The 12,261-nt window shown below is 42.4% G+C and overlaps 1 protein-coding gene and 1 non-coding gene across 5 annotated transcripts in view; both read right to left on the minus strand.

Annotated features, from left to right (window-relative positions):
• Positions 1 to 12,261, minus strand: part of CEP295 (centrosomal protein 295) — a 721,329-nt gene that overhangs the window by 688,786 nt on the left and 20,282 nt on the right. For all 4 annotated transcript variants that reach the window (XM_069639287.1, XM_069639289.1, XM_069639288.1 and 1 more), the window contains exons 2-3: positions 7,618 to 7,714; positions 6,826 to 6,954 (exon numbers count right to left, since the gene is read on the minus strand). The gene's annotated coding sequence lies outside the window, so the exon portion shown is untranslated. The remainder of the gene's footprint in view (positions 1 to 6,825; positions 6,955 to 7,617; positions 7,715 to 12,261) is intronic.
• Positions 7,246 to 7,314, minus strand: LOC138529013 (small nucleolar RNA U2-30). Its single transcript, XR_011284376.1, has one exon. It is a non-coding gene; the product is annotated as a small nucleolar RNA U2-30 (small nucleolar RNA).

The raw sequence follows: 12,261 nt of genomic DNA on the forward strand, positions 1-12,261 counted from the left end.
CTTAGTTTTGTCACCAAATGGCTAGCCGACGAAGTCACATCTGAGACCCCCCTGCTACAGACCCTAGTATCCCCGTTGCACATGAGAGAACTTATCTGGACCCCTTCCCACCTAATGCGGAATGCCCCTTTCATGGCCGCCCTGGGACAAAAAATCTGGCGCAGGACAGAAACCCTTACACGCTCCAAGCACCAGTACGCCCCTGACATACCACTACTCGCGGATCTATGCGGGTCCGTCACAGATCTACATCACCTCAGACACTGGGAAAGAAAGGGGATATACTCATGGGGAGACCCGTTTACAGACGGGGTTTTTAAAGATTTTGTAACACTCCAGGAAGAAGAGGGAGTCCACACAGGCCAGTTCCTGTGGTATCAGAAGTTGAGGGCCGTAGCACGTACCAAGTGGACGTCATGGCCAGAGGAACCGGAAACAAACCCCCTAATCATGCTTCTTTACGCTTTGGGAGAAGGATGGAAACCGGTGTCCCAGATATATGGCGACTAAGCGACATCCCCAACCCACGGAGCGCCAATTTGAGAGGTAAATGGGAAGCGGACATAGGCCGGGAAATGTTTGATTGGGAGAGAGCCTTGTCATTCCCTAAATCTCTCTAGAAACCACAGATTCAGGCAAATACAACTTAACCTGCTACATAGAACATACTTGACGCAATCCAGGCTGTCAAAACTCAATAGCAAGGTGTCCTCCAATTGCACATGGTGTGGACAGAGTAATGCGGACCCGATTCATGTGTTTTGGAGGTGCACTAAGTCGCAATCCTTGTGGACCGCCGTACAGCAGACAAGTAATAACATGGGGGCGACCGGATACAAATGGACCCCAGAGGAGTGCCTACTGGGCACGTATACTAGGCCAGCTAAACTAAAGCATTTCACCAGACTAATGGACATCATGTGCATACTGGCAAAAAGAACTATGGCAATGTCCTGGAAGAAAGCAGCTGGGCCCCAACAGAAATGCTGGTACTCTGAGCTGAAACGCTGGATACGAGCAGAAACCTCGGCTTGGGAGGACAGTGTAACCAGATCCACAGATGACTCCAGTATGGCCCTGGAAGCTTGGAAGGAACTCACAGACTCCCTGCTATACCCCTCAGATGACAAGCCCCCATGAACTGGTATGTGTCCACCATAAAACAGACCTTGGACTAGAGCTCACAAGTCCTCATGCTGCTTCCCGCCCCTTTCTTTCTCTTTCTTCCCCCCTCCCTAAACCACCAGGAACCCCTTCCCCCTAGCCCACTGCATGGCATCTGCTCAACACGCAAATCAATGGGAGAAAGTTAATGTTGTATCGTTCGTTTGTTGTTATTTTTCCCAGTAATGCTTATTATTCTTGAACCTTAGTCATATATGCTGTCCTGCAAATGTGTTAAATAAGAAATGCCAATAAACAAATTTGAAAATAAATACCTGGTCGATCTTCCGCGTTCTTCAGTCCTGCACTCTCGTGAGGGGACTTGATGACTCTGGAGGTCCAACTGGAGCTCAAAGTTTTGGACAGATTCATCCTCGCCAAGACGTTGCACTGCAAATGGGCCGGCGGTCTCCTGGTATTCGCAGTTTGCAGCCCTGGAAGGTCACCGCACCTCAATACTCGGTAGGTTTTTCATAAACATGGTAAATCTTCCTGACCAGTGTCAACCCCAGAACTTTTTGCTTTACTGGTGGATTATTTTTCCTTAATACCTCTGTGTAGGAAAAAATGTCCACACACAGAACCTTTTACTCCTTTTAGGGGTGTCATTTTTTTTTGACTCTCCATAGTGTCTTTTTAAAGTTATCCACTTTAACAACTTATTGGCAATAAGTGCCTTATGTTGCTGGGTTGCCATAGGGGCTCCCTTTTAACTTTCTCTGGCTAACCTTGAGGGAACTACAGTTCCCAATGGTAGAAAGGATCTTTGGATCCCGTTTACATTTTATTTTGCCATTTTAGTGTTTCCTGTCCTTTCTTGTTCCTCCCCCTGAGATCCAGGGCGGGAAATTCCATGGTGTGATTTTTATCTTCGCCGAGAGTCTGTCTGTGAAGGCAGGAAGCGAGGGAGGAGTCCAAAACTCTGCATCCCTTTATCTTGCTGGGGGAATAGGGGGGGGACTGCCCCTTGTTGTAAAATGCTGGGAGTGAATGCAGAGGTTGTGCTGTAGTTCCTGTTAAATAATGCAAACCTGGAAGCTGAAGACAAGTGGACCACTGGAACTGAACCAGAAGAGGAACATGACGAATTCACAGCTGAAATGATTTCCAACGACCAGAGAGCCTGCTGTGTAACTGGAGCCTGCTGTAGCCCTTGCTTCCAATTCCCCTGGAGACTCCAAAAACGATGACCCAGAGCCTGGCAGGACCCACTAGACTCAATTAGACCTGTATTTTGAGCCATCCTACAACCTTGCAGGGCTGCAATACTCAATACCCTAGGACTTCGAGCCATTGAGCAGTGTACGGTCTTCCGAATTCTGAATCTCGCTGAAACCTCCAGAGTGCTAGACCTTTCAAACGACAAGAATCCAACTGGCAATATTCGGTCTTCTTCTGTGCTCCTGAAAAAGGTGTCAAATCCAGAGCTGCTTCCAGCCACGAGGAAAAACTTGCCTAGAGCCTTCCCAGTTGATCCCTACTGCAAGGTCTTGTTTTCAGTCACCATGACAAGGAATCCACCAACAGGGTTTTTGGCTATAGATTCTGACGTAGTCCTGCTGCAAAATCTTCTGTGCTGAGGTACTGTGTTTGCTTGGGTATTTACATGTCTCTTGTGATTCCGGTGTAGTTTTGGGGCATTTATTGCAATTTGTGAGGCCTCTCGTCCAGTTCACCCAGGCCACTGCTGGAATCCACCTAGGGCGTCTTCTGTGAAGCCCCCGGACCCTAAACTAACTCTAGAGTAAAGTACTCTGTTTAAACAGTATGTTACTTAGTTGGTTGGTACCGGTACCTGTAACTCTGAAAGTTAACAGTTACAAAAGTTACTACTACCTTAGAAATGTTCTGCCATTCTGAAAAGTAGTTAAAGTTATTTTACTCACCTGTGATTTGATTGTGTCTCTTCACCAAAAGTAACGCTGTTGGCTTCACTTTATTTGTTTCAGAAAAGGAGAGTGCAAGTTTCCCAAATGGGCCTTCCTTTCCCGGACGTGCTGTAAGCCTGTCCAAAATAAGTCTGCATTAGGTTCCACCTACCTAGAATAACTGAGTCATTCATAAAGTGTAACACTGGGTTTTGCTTTCCCTGAAAAAAAAAAAAGAGTCTTAGGTTTACACCTGCCTTTAGGTTGCTGATAAATCTATACACTTTTTACAGGAGCCAAGTTACTAGTAGAACTGTTATCCTAAATTAAGTTTTATTGCTTCCCTTTGTCTGTGAACTGAAAGGCAACTGAAATTAAATATTACACCCAAGGTCCAACTCCCCTAGAATAACTGGTATCCTGAATCAGTTATAGGTGTTTTACTATTTCTGGTAACTATTTCACAAGAAAGTATATTGCTCAGTTTATGGGATTTCCTGTTGAGTGTCACGGTACAACCGATCGTGTCTATTACCCTGGTATTGGTTTTGACTTCCCTAGAACTCCTGTTCGGTCATATGCTTTGGTCTACATACTTTCAAGCATTCTGTTGTGTTTTTATCATTGTGGTTATATATTACTTATGTCTGACCCCCCTCCACCCCCCCCTCAAGATTGAGCTGGGCCTATATTTAAATAAACCATTTATTGTTACAATACATAGGGTTTGCGTTTCTTTGGACCATTGGTATTACAATTTCTTCGTACTGCTTCTACAGCCCTCTCTCCCTCCTAAAATAAGCCTGGCTGCGCTAATCTGAACTCCGGTGGTACAGCCGTATACTACGAGGAGTCGTCTAAGGGGAGTATTGTACTGCCTCAGTTGAATGATTTTACTTAGTCCTTGGGACTTCAGAAAAACTGTCCCAACAAACAGCGCTTGTTCCCATACAGGTTTTAATCGTTGAACACTTATTGCTCGGATAGAAGACTGTCTACATCCCTCTGGGGGGAATCCAACTGTTTTTCTATTTACAAAGTACGCTCCGAACCCTCTTAAAATTCAATATCGAAATGGTGATCACAAATAAGTGTTAATGCGGTCACTCAATGTGCTGGAATATGTATAACATAAGAACATTTTACTCACCTCCTTTGTTGTGCAACTGAATCCTAACTTTGGGATTAATGTTACTATTAGTGGCAGCTTTTTATACCATTGTCTGCTCAGTCACTACCAACTTGTGAAGTACAGACCTATATTAAAAGGTGGGTTACCTAATACCAAGAGATAAATCTTGCAATGTCCCACAACAGTTGGGCTCAACAAATTCTTACCCAACAAGGAGCTGTGTGCTGCAGTAGTAAAAACACAGATGCCTTTAAGAGCTATGGAGCAGACCGACTCCATAGTTCAGGTAGAATACAAAGAATAGAGTTACAAAAGACAGAGCTCACAAGAATGAGTGGAAAAAGCCTTCACTTATTCAGGGTCGAAAGTAAAAGTGCAGCAAAAAGTGCTGGGGTCTTACTAGGAGAGGGGATGAAGCATACGCATGATACATCTCCCTTACATCTGTTGAAAATAAAATGCATGGATACACAGAAATCTATGTACAGTATATATTTTAAAATCGGGTCAAAATAAGTACTTAAGGTATGATATACAGTAATACAAAGACACCCAGTATATTATATTTAAAAAACACACAGGTTATGTCTAGAAATGACTCTTACCCCAACTCTCTAGATGTTGGCCCACTATCAAGGGATATCACCCAACATTAATTAGCAGAGGATCGAGAGAAAATGTGTAACCACAAAACAAAAGCAGGTAAAGTATCCCAAGGTCCTACACAATTGTATACAGTGTCCTAAACACACAACCTAACCCTGTTATTCACAGAAGAGCCTGCACCTGCGGTCAGGCCCAACACATAAGGGAGCGGTAGACAGGAAAGGATCTAGACGTTTTTAACCAGTGGAAAAAAATACTCTAATAATGTCCAAGTCCTACACCAACACTCCACATTAAATTGGACCCCATGGGCATAGTATTAATGCACATGATAATACAACACAGTGATAGAGGACAGGAAGCAGTTTCAAACCATAGCAAAGGTTTTCCAAGAAGTAATAAGATATTTTTGCGATCGCTACCTTGACTAAATATTTCAGGGAGAAATATTTCCAGCGTCACCAAGATTAGCTAAATTGTTAAAAAATACCTTCACTGTTGGAGCAATGCAGAGCAGCACTTTAAAATGTATTATAAAACACAGTTAAGTATTAAAATTATAATTCTTGGTCCAGAGCTCCCTGAACCCGTTTTGGATCCAGGAAAAACTGTTCAGGAGCAGGTAAGTACCCACGAGCCAATTGAGGAGAGTTGCAGAGCAGGTTGAAAAGTTCCATAGAAAACAATGGGAGGAAATTCTGCTTTAGTTTAGTTAAGTCAGTCCTACACCACAGGTGTGGATTCTGGAAAAAAACAACCCAAGCACGAGTTCATATTTTGATGAAAAAGCTGCAAGCAGAAGACACCCAATAGAAGTCTATGGTAAATGAGGTACACAAACACTCAAGGAATCTGTGGTAAGTGAGACTCCAGAGATGGACAAGAGTCATCTTTGCAACTTAAGAGTCTTTATTAAAAGAAATAAGGCCGGTCATATCGCTACTTCTACAATGAAAGGAAGGCCTTTGGGCACACATGTTCTGGAGTTGTCCGAAGATACAATATTTTTGGGCCAAAATTGGACAAGCATGCATGAGGGCGGGACTGACCCGCTATGAATGGACACCTAAGGAATGCTTGCTGGGATCCTATCCAAGGATTAGCAAGATAAGGCACATCGTTAAATTCATGGATATGGCATGCATACTGGCTAAGCAAGCAATTGCCTCTACTTGGAAAACCCCAACTGGCCCCTGTTACGCCAGCTGCCTTAAGGAACTAAAACACAGGTCAGAGGCAGAGACCAGACTAAGGGAGAAGGAATAGCCAAGACTGGGGAGGGCCCGGTCACAACCTATGAGGCCTGGAAGTCTCTGCTATGGGACATGTTTCATCCATCTGACGACAAACCCGTGAACAACGCCAACCCATCTACTACTGTTGGAAACACATCTAGAGCTACAACTTCACGATAACCTGACCCACTCTACCTAGCAAATGTAACACTCCCTTCTGGCGGATCACTTGCCTGTCCAACTCCGCCGCTTGCTTAGCTCCGGAAGGAGACATCGAACTGTGACGACCTTTGTGGTTTGTTAAAGTTACGCTTTGCTGTGCATTTTCCTCCCCTCCCACCCCTTTCCCCCTGTTTTTTTCTCTTTTGCTACACCTTCCCTTCCTTTACCCATAGTAGCACTTAGCAACTGTTCATTCTTATTGTATTCTTAAAATGCCAATAAAAATATTTCAAAATAAAATTAAAAAGGAAGGCCTTTAATTGCTTTCAGAACCAGAGGTGGTTCTGCTCAAGTTCGAGAGAGGCAGGGAGGCTGTTCCAGAGGGAAGCCCCAGCCGAGGATGAGAGATCTGCTCCAAACTCTGTGCTTGGAGAAGCGTCTGACCCTCAGAGTTGGAGCTGGATGAGAAGGAAGAGGTTTTGGAAGAGAAAATTGGAGCTAGAGCGGCGGTAGATCATACGTTCAACACTCACATCATTACAAAGGGACCCAAATTGGTGAAATGAGCCAGAGTTTATGAATTATGAAACAAACGGGATGGCACGCAACTATGCTAGCACCAGAGGACAACAAAATAAAGCACATCTGAAGTACATACCTGCACCCGCAGAGCTTTAATCCGCGTTTTCAATGGTTAAAAAGCTCCCAGAGAAAATAGTTGCATGAAAGGATTCCGCAGAATTAGGTGGTTGACCAAAGCAGCTGGCATGCCAAACCAGAGAAAGCTCTTGGTAAAAAGAAAAAAAATAGAATTATATACAAGCTATTAATATAATGCATAGCACACAAAATGGAACAACGCAGTGAGCTCAGCTCAAGTGTAGGAACCTTCATGGTTTGAAAACTCGGTTGCAATGAAAGCTCATCGTTGCTCAGTTTGCGTTAAAGAAGAATCAGTCACACAAGCGGACATTACATACAGCACACAAGCAGACATACAGACATACAGCACATATACAGCCACACGTACCTTACAATAGCCAATATTAAAAACACACACCAAATACACTATTCGTTCAGAGCTCAGGTCAAGTGTAAGAAACTTCATGGATTGAAATCTCAGTTGTAGATATTATCATCATTGCTCAGCATGCATAAATTGCTCTGGCTACGCCTACAACTATGCATAAGATCATCTCCACACAAAGCCACACTGGCCATCAGTCACGATATTGCTGGCCTCCCAACGCTCTATGCAGATCAGACGCAGTGTCAAACACGTCATCTACAGAGGCTTTCCTAAGGCTGGATTGTATCACTGTTCTGTCAGTGGATTCCAAGAGTAGAAATATACATTTTCCAATATTTACATTTTCTGTCATAATTAATACATTTCACTAACAAATGTACCAAGAAAGCTTGGCGTTTCCTAGTTCAACATATTACGAACCTCAATAGGTCTGGAAGGTGGTTCACAGTAGATCGTTTCCATATCTAGAGTCACCGCACGAGGTACATGATGAACCAATTTGGGAACGGTAGATTAACTAAAAGAAAAAGCAAACACGAATGAGCAAAAAGAATAAAAACGCAAGAACACCAAGCAATCTTTCTCAACTATTCATTTTACTTGCTAATAAATGCTCGGCTCTTTACACACTCAGCCAGAATTAGATTCTTGCTACCACCCCAGAGATAGAGGTCAGGATAGGTATCTACATTAATTGTGAAAAACGAGGTCTACTGCTGAATAATCAGGTATGGAAAAACAAACAACTGTTTAGCTACTCCAAATGTAAATCTTTGCGTGTTAGAAGTCTTTTCTAAGAGCATACTGTCCCAGAACATTATGGTAGAAAACAAAATCTTACAAACTTGACAGATCTTTCAGACGATTGACTTAGATTCATGTGGGAAGGGATAAAGACCACACAATCCCTCCCTTAACTCACTTTTTCATACAGGACCTATACAACACCAAGTTGTAGACAAATGCATTGATAAATCACAGTGAAAAGCTACACATCACAGCTGTTCTTAGCAAGATCACCAAGTCTGCCTGAAATAAAAATGACTTGCAGGAGCTCTGGGGACCGAGTGGGCGTCCTATCTGTAGAATATCATTGTGAGATTACTCCATAGACCCTCCTCGTGTCAAGCCAATCTTGATTTATTTGGAAGCAGACTAGATCATGTACAAAGACCAGCCCTAAAGATAAGGGGTATATCTGCCACTTGTACCCCCTAAAAATAGGCAAATACTCAGGGAGTATAAAAATACTCTAAAAAAACTCCCAACCAAAAATAGGAAACAGACACAAAGGACCTGGTGCCCCTGCTTTTAACCAAACAGCTTCATGGGTAGGTTTGGACCAGAAGTGCACGCAATACCAGAGGAAGATACAACTATTCTTAACCTATCTTTTAATGAACATGAACAACAAGGTGCAAAGAAATGATTATTACAAAAACATTTGTTTTCCAGTTAAAACATCTTTAGTTCCTTATAAAATACACCCATTAGCAAATGGACTTATTTTTAATCCCAACTTTAAAAAATAGGGAGTAAAACACTCCCACTTAGAAATGCTATATGTAGCACTGACAAAGACTGCACTATAGACCAATAAAATGTAGAGAAAGTGTCTCCTTGTCCCCCAAATTCCTGCACACACTTACACCAGGGTAAGCTTTCTATAGAACTAACACACTGGGTACTCTGCATTTCAGACCTTTCATGCATTTGTGCCCTCTATCTGTTCACGCCCGACAGGCCCAGAAACACTGTCTCTTTAACTACAGATGGTTAACTGGCTAACTTGCTTTTCCTGGTCATGCTGACTAATAATAAAGGGATTTGTCAATCTGGACCTGCTTCAGTGTCCCTGCCTCTTTGCAGAAAGCTATTTCGGCGTTTTTGCTGCTTTTGGGAGTGCATCCCGTTTTCTTTCCTTTTTCTGCATTGGAAAAGGAATTTTCAGCAGCGCTTATCCTGTTTGATCAATACAAGACAACAATTGGTACTACTAATGACAATAGTCTACCAGCAAGCCTTACAGTGCAACAAAAGCTTGATAAATTGGAAAGGACAAAGAAAAAGGAGATCTCTAAATGGTGGGAGGCTATCACTCTGCAGATGTATCTAGAAGCACAGCCTATACCAAGGGGACTAAGAATCTGGATCCGTTACTAATAGAAGAATGGACAACCCATACGAATACTTGCTCATTTTGAATGATTGAAAGCCTTGTTAAATATGCAAAATTAGACAGAATAAAACTAATGAAAGAAATAGAAACCATGGAAGAACTGCTATTCGCTTCAGAAGATGGTGATGAATGCAAAAAGCGTATGACAAGACTAGAAGAAAATTTAGAAAGATTAGAAGGAGAATTACATACAAGGAAACAGCTCAAACTCAAAAGAGATAGGCTGGATTACGAGCAAGGAAGATTATAAATAATAATAATTTGGCATTTATATAGCGCTACGAACCCTTAGGTATCTGAGCGCTGCTTATTATTACCCACGGTGTGGTGCTCATTTATCGACCTCGGAAGGATGAAACGCTGAGTTTGGTGCTGCCGGGATTCGAACCTGCGTTCGCAGGCTCTGCACTGATATCAAAGCGAGCGCTCTACTCGCTGTGCCAGAATATACACCTTTGCTAAGAGATTCATTGGGCCCATAAAAGCAAGAACAAAAGAATCCCCAAAAAAGACAAAATTAAGCACCTGCAGACGAACCTAGCAGTTCAGAAGTCGACCTCTCAGAGTCCAAAGGAGTCTAATCAACAAAAAAGTTGAATTTCGTAGACGAGTTCAAGCTGCTCCACATGGACAGCAGAATGGACAAAAGAGGACAAGGCCAATCAGCCAGTCGAGGAAGAGGAAAGAGGACAACCAGGCGGGGCAGCCGTGCAACGTGGGGAAGATCAAATTGGAAGGGCAACAAGATCTGGGAACAAACAGAAGGGGAAACCGAGAGGCAAGAATACGACCAGTTAAATATTTAACATTTCAACCAGAAGCCTCACCCAGACCGAAAAATCAGTCCCATCATTGGGACTATCATATAGCCCTACATATGCCTATGACTACACGTCTACCAGAATAGACCTATTCAAGTTCGCGCGAAAACTAAAGCTCGCCAAGTTTTTCGCTACACAAGTTGGGGACAAAAGACCCAAGCAAGATTCAGCTACAGAGATTGCCTCCGTTCTATCGGAGAAAGATCTAGTCACCTTATTCTGCATCGATGAACTTTAATCCTGATTGTGTGAATACACACACACACACACACACACACACACACACAGAGATAATGGAGGACACCTTGTTGGCGGAACAATATGATATCAATACAAACTTGAGCTGTTTCAGCAAAGTCAAGCGTAAATCAGCTTTCTGCCCCAACATCGAATGCAGTCCGATAAAATTTTTAAAAAAATTGGTGATGAGAGATCTTAAAGGCCTATCGAGCTCTGTTAACATGAGGTCCAAAAATCTTAACCCCACACAAATGTGCGCTGGAAACATTGAAAAACAATCATAACATAGTCATTCGACCCTCAGATAAGGGAGGGAGCATAGTTGCCATGGACAGTACCAGCTGTGTGAAAGAAGCAAATAGACAACTCAGTGACAGATTTTGTTAACCAGCGGAGAAATCCATTTTCAGAATCACCAACAGCGAATATCATGAACTATTGTTTCATTGTAATGAAGAAGATCTGATTACATTTCTTAAAGAATGCTCATCCCATCACCCCGTTCATCTATTTCAATCCAAAGATCCAAAAGACCTTAATTGATCCTCCAGCACGCCCAATAGTGTCCTCAATAGGTAGCCTCCTGGAAAAACACCTCTAAATTCCTAGACCATTTCCTCCAGCCTTTTGTCCCAAGCTTAAACTCGTATATTTGTGATACATCAGATCTCCTGCTGAAATTAAGTGAGGTCAATTGGGAATCAAAATTACTTGTCTCCTTGGATGTAGTGTCCTTGTACACGTCTATACAGCACAAACATGGACTGAATGCATGCCTTCACTTTTTAGACAGCAGATCTGTAAGCTATCGCCAGCACAATAAGATGCCGTTAGAAATGTTGTAATTCTGCCTGGAACACAATTTTTTCCTATACGATGGCGCCATTTATAGACAAACCCAGGGCACGGCCTGGGGTCTTGTATGGCGCCCACTTACGCCAATCTTTATATGGGTTGGTGGGAAACGACGGGGGCATGGAATGAGGAGCTGAAGAATTCAAACACATAGTGATGTGCCATTGTTTCATTGATGATCTGTTTTAATATTGGATGGGACTGAGAATGAATTAGAAAAGTACATCACTATCTTAAACTCCAATCCATTCCATTTGAAGTTAACGAGTACCATTAGTAAAAAAACATTTGTATTTTTGGATGCGTTATTACAAGTTGATCAGAATGAATTAATAACTACTCTGTACAGGAAAGAAACTAGCTCCAGCTCCACGCTCCATGTTCGAGGTCATCATCCCACAGCTCTTAAAAAAATCTATACCCTATGGAGAATTCCTTAGGGCGAAAAGAGGGTGTAGTAAAGAGGCAGATTTTCAAAAGCAGGCCAAAAATATTGGCAACAGATTTGTTGACAGAGGTTATTTGAAAAAGCACAGTGACAGAATGTTTTAATAAAGCAGAGAAACAACCCAGAAGAGATCTCTTTAAACCGAACTCTAAACCAAGAAATGAAATGAAAAGATATAAACAGGCTACAATCAACAAGCCAAATACATCAGAGCGATCATGCATAGACATTGGAATATATTAACAACAGAGAGATCTATGCAAAGTATTGGAGTCGAGACCGAGTGTAACCTTTCGTAAAGCTCCAACTTTGAAAAATATTCTCGCACCGAGTACTGCGATTACCAATGCTACGTCATCCAGCTGGCTTTCAGGCAATCGTGAACATGTGGGTTTTAAAAGATGTGGTAAATGTAAAATGTGTAATTATGTTTCCAAAAACTTTGATTAGTGCCAATGGAAAACAAAGGAAATACAAGCAGAAAATAACGTTTCTGACTAAGTTTGTAGTCTACGCAATCA

This window comes from Ambystoma mexicanum, chromosome 7q (assembly GCF_040938575.1).
Source record: "Ambystoma mexicanum isolate Mex_15411 chromosome 7q, UKY_AmexF1_1, whole genome shotgun sequence".
Lineage (NCBI taxonomy): Eukaryota > Metazoa > Chordata > Amphibia > Caudata > Ambystomatidae > Ambystoma > Ambystoma mexicanum.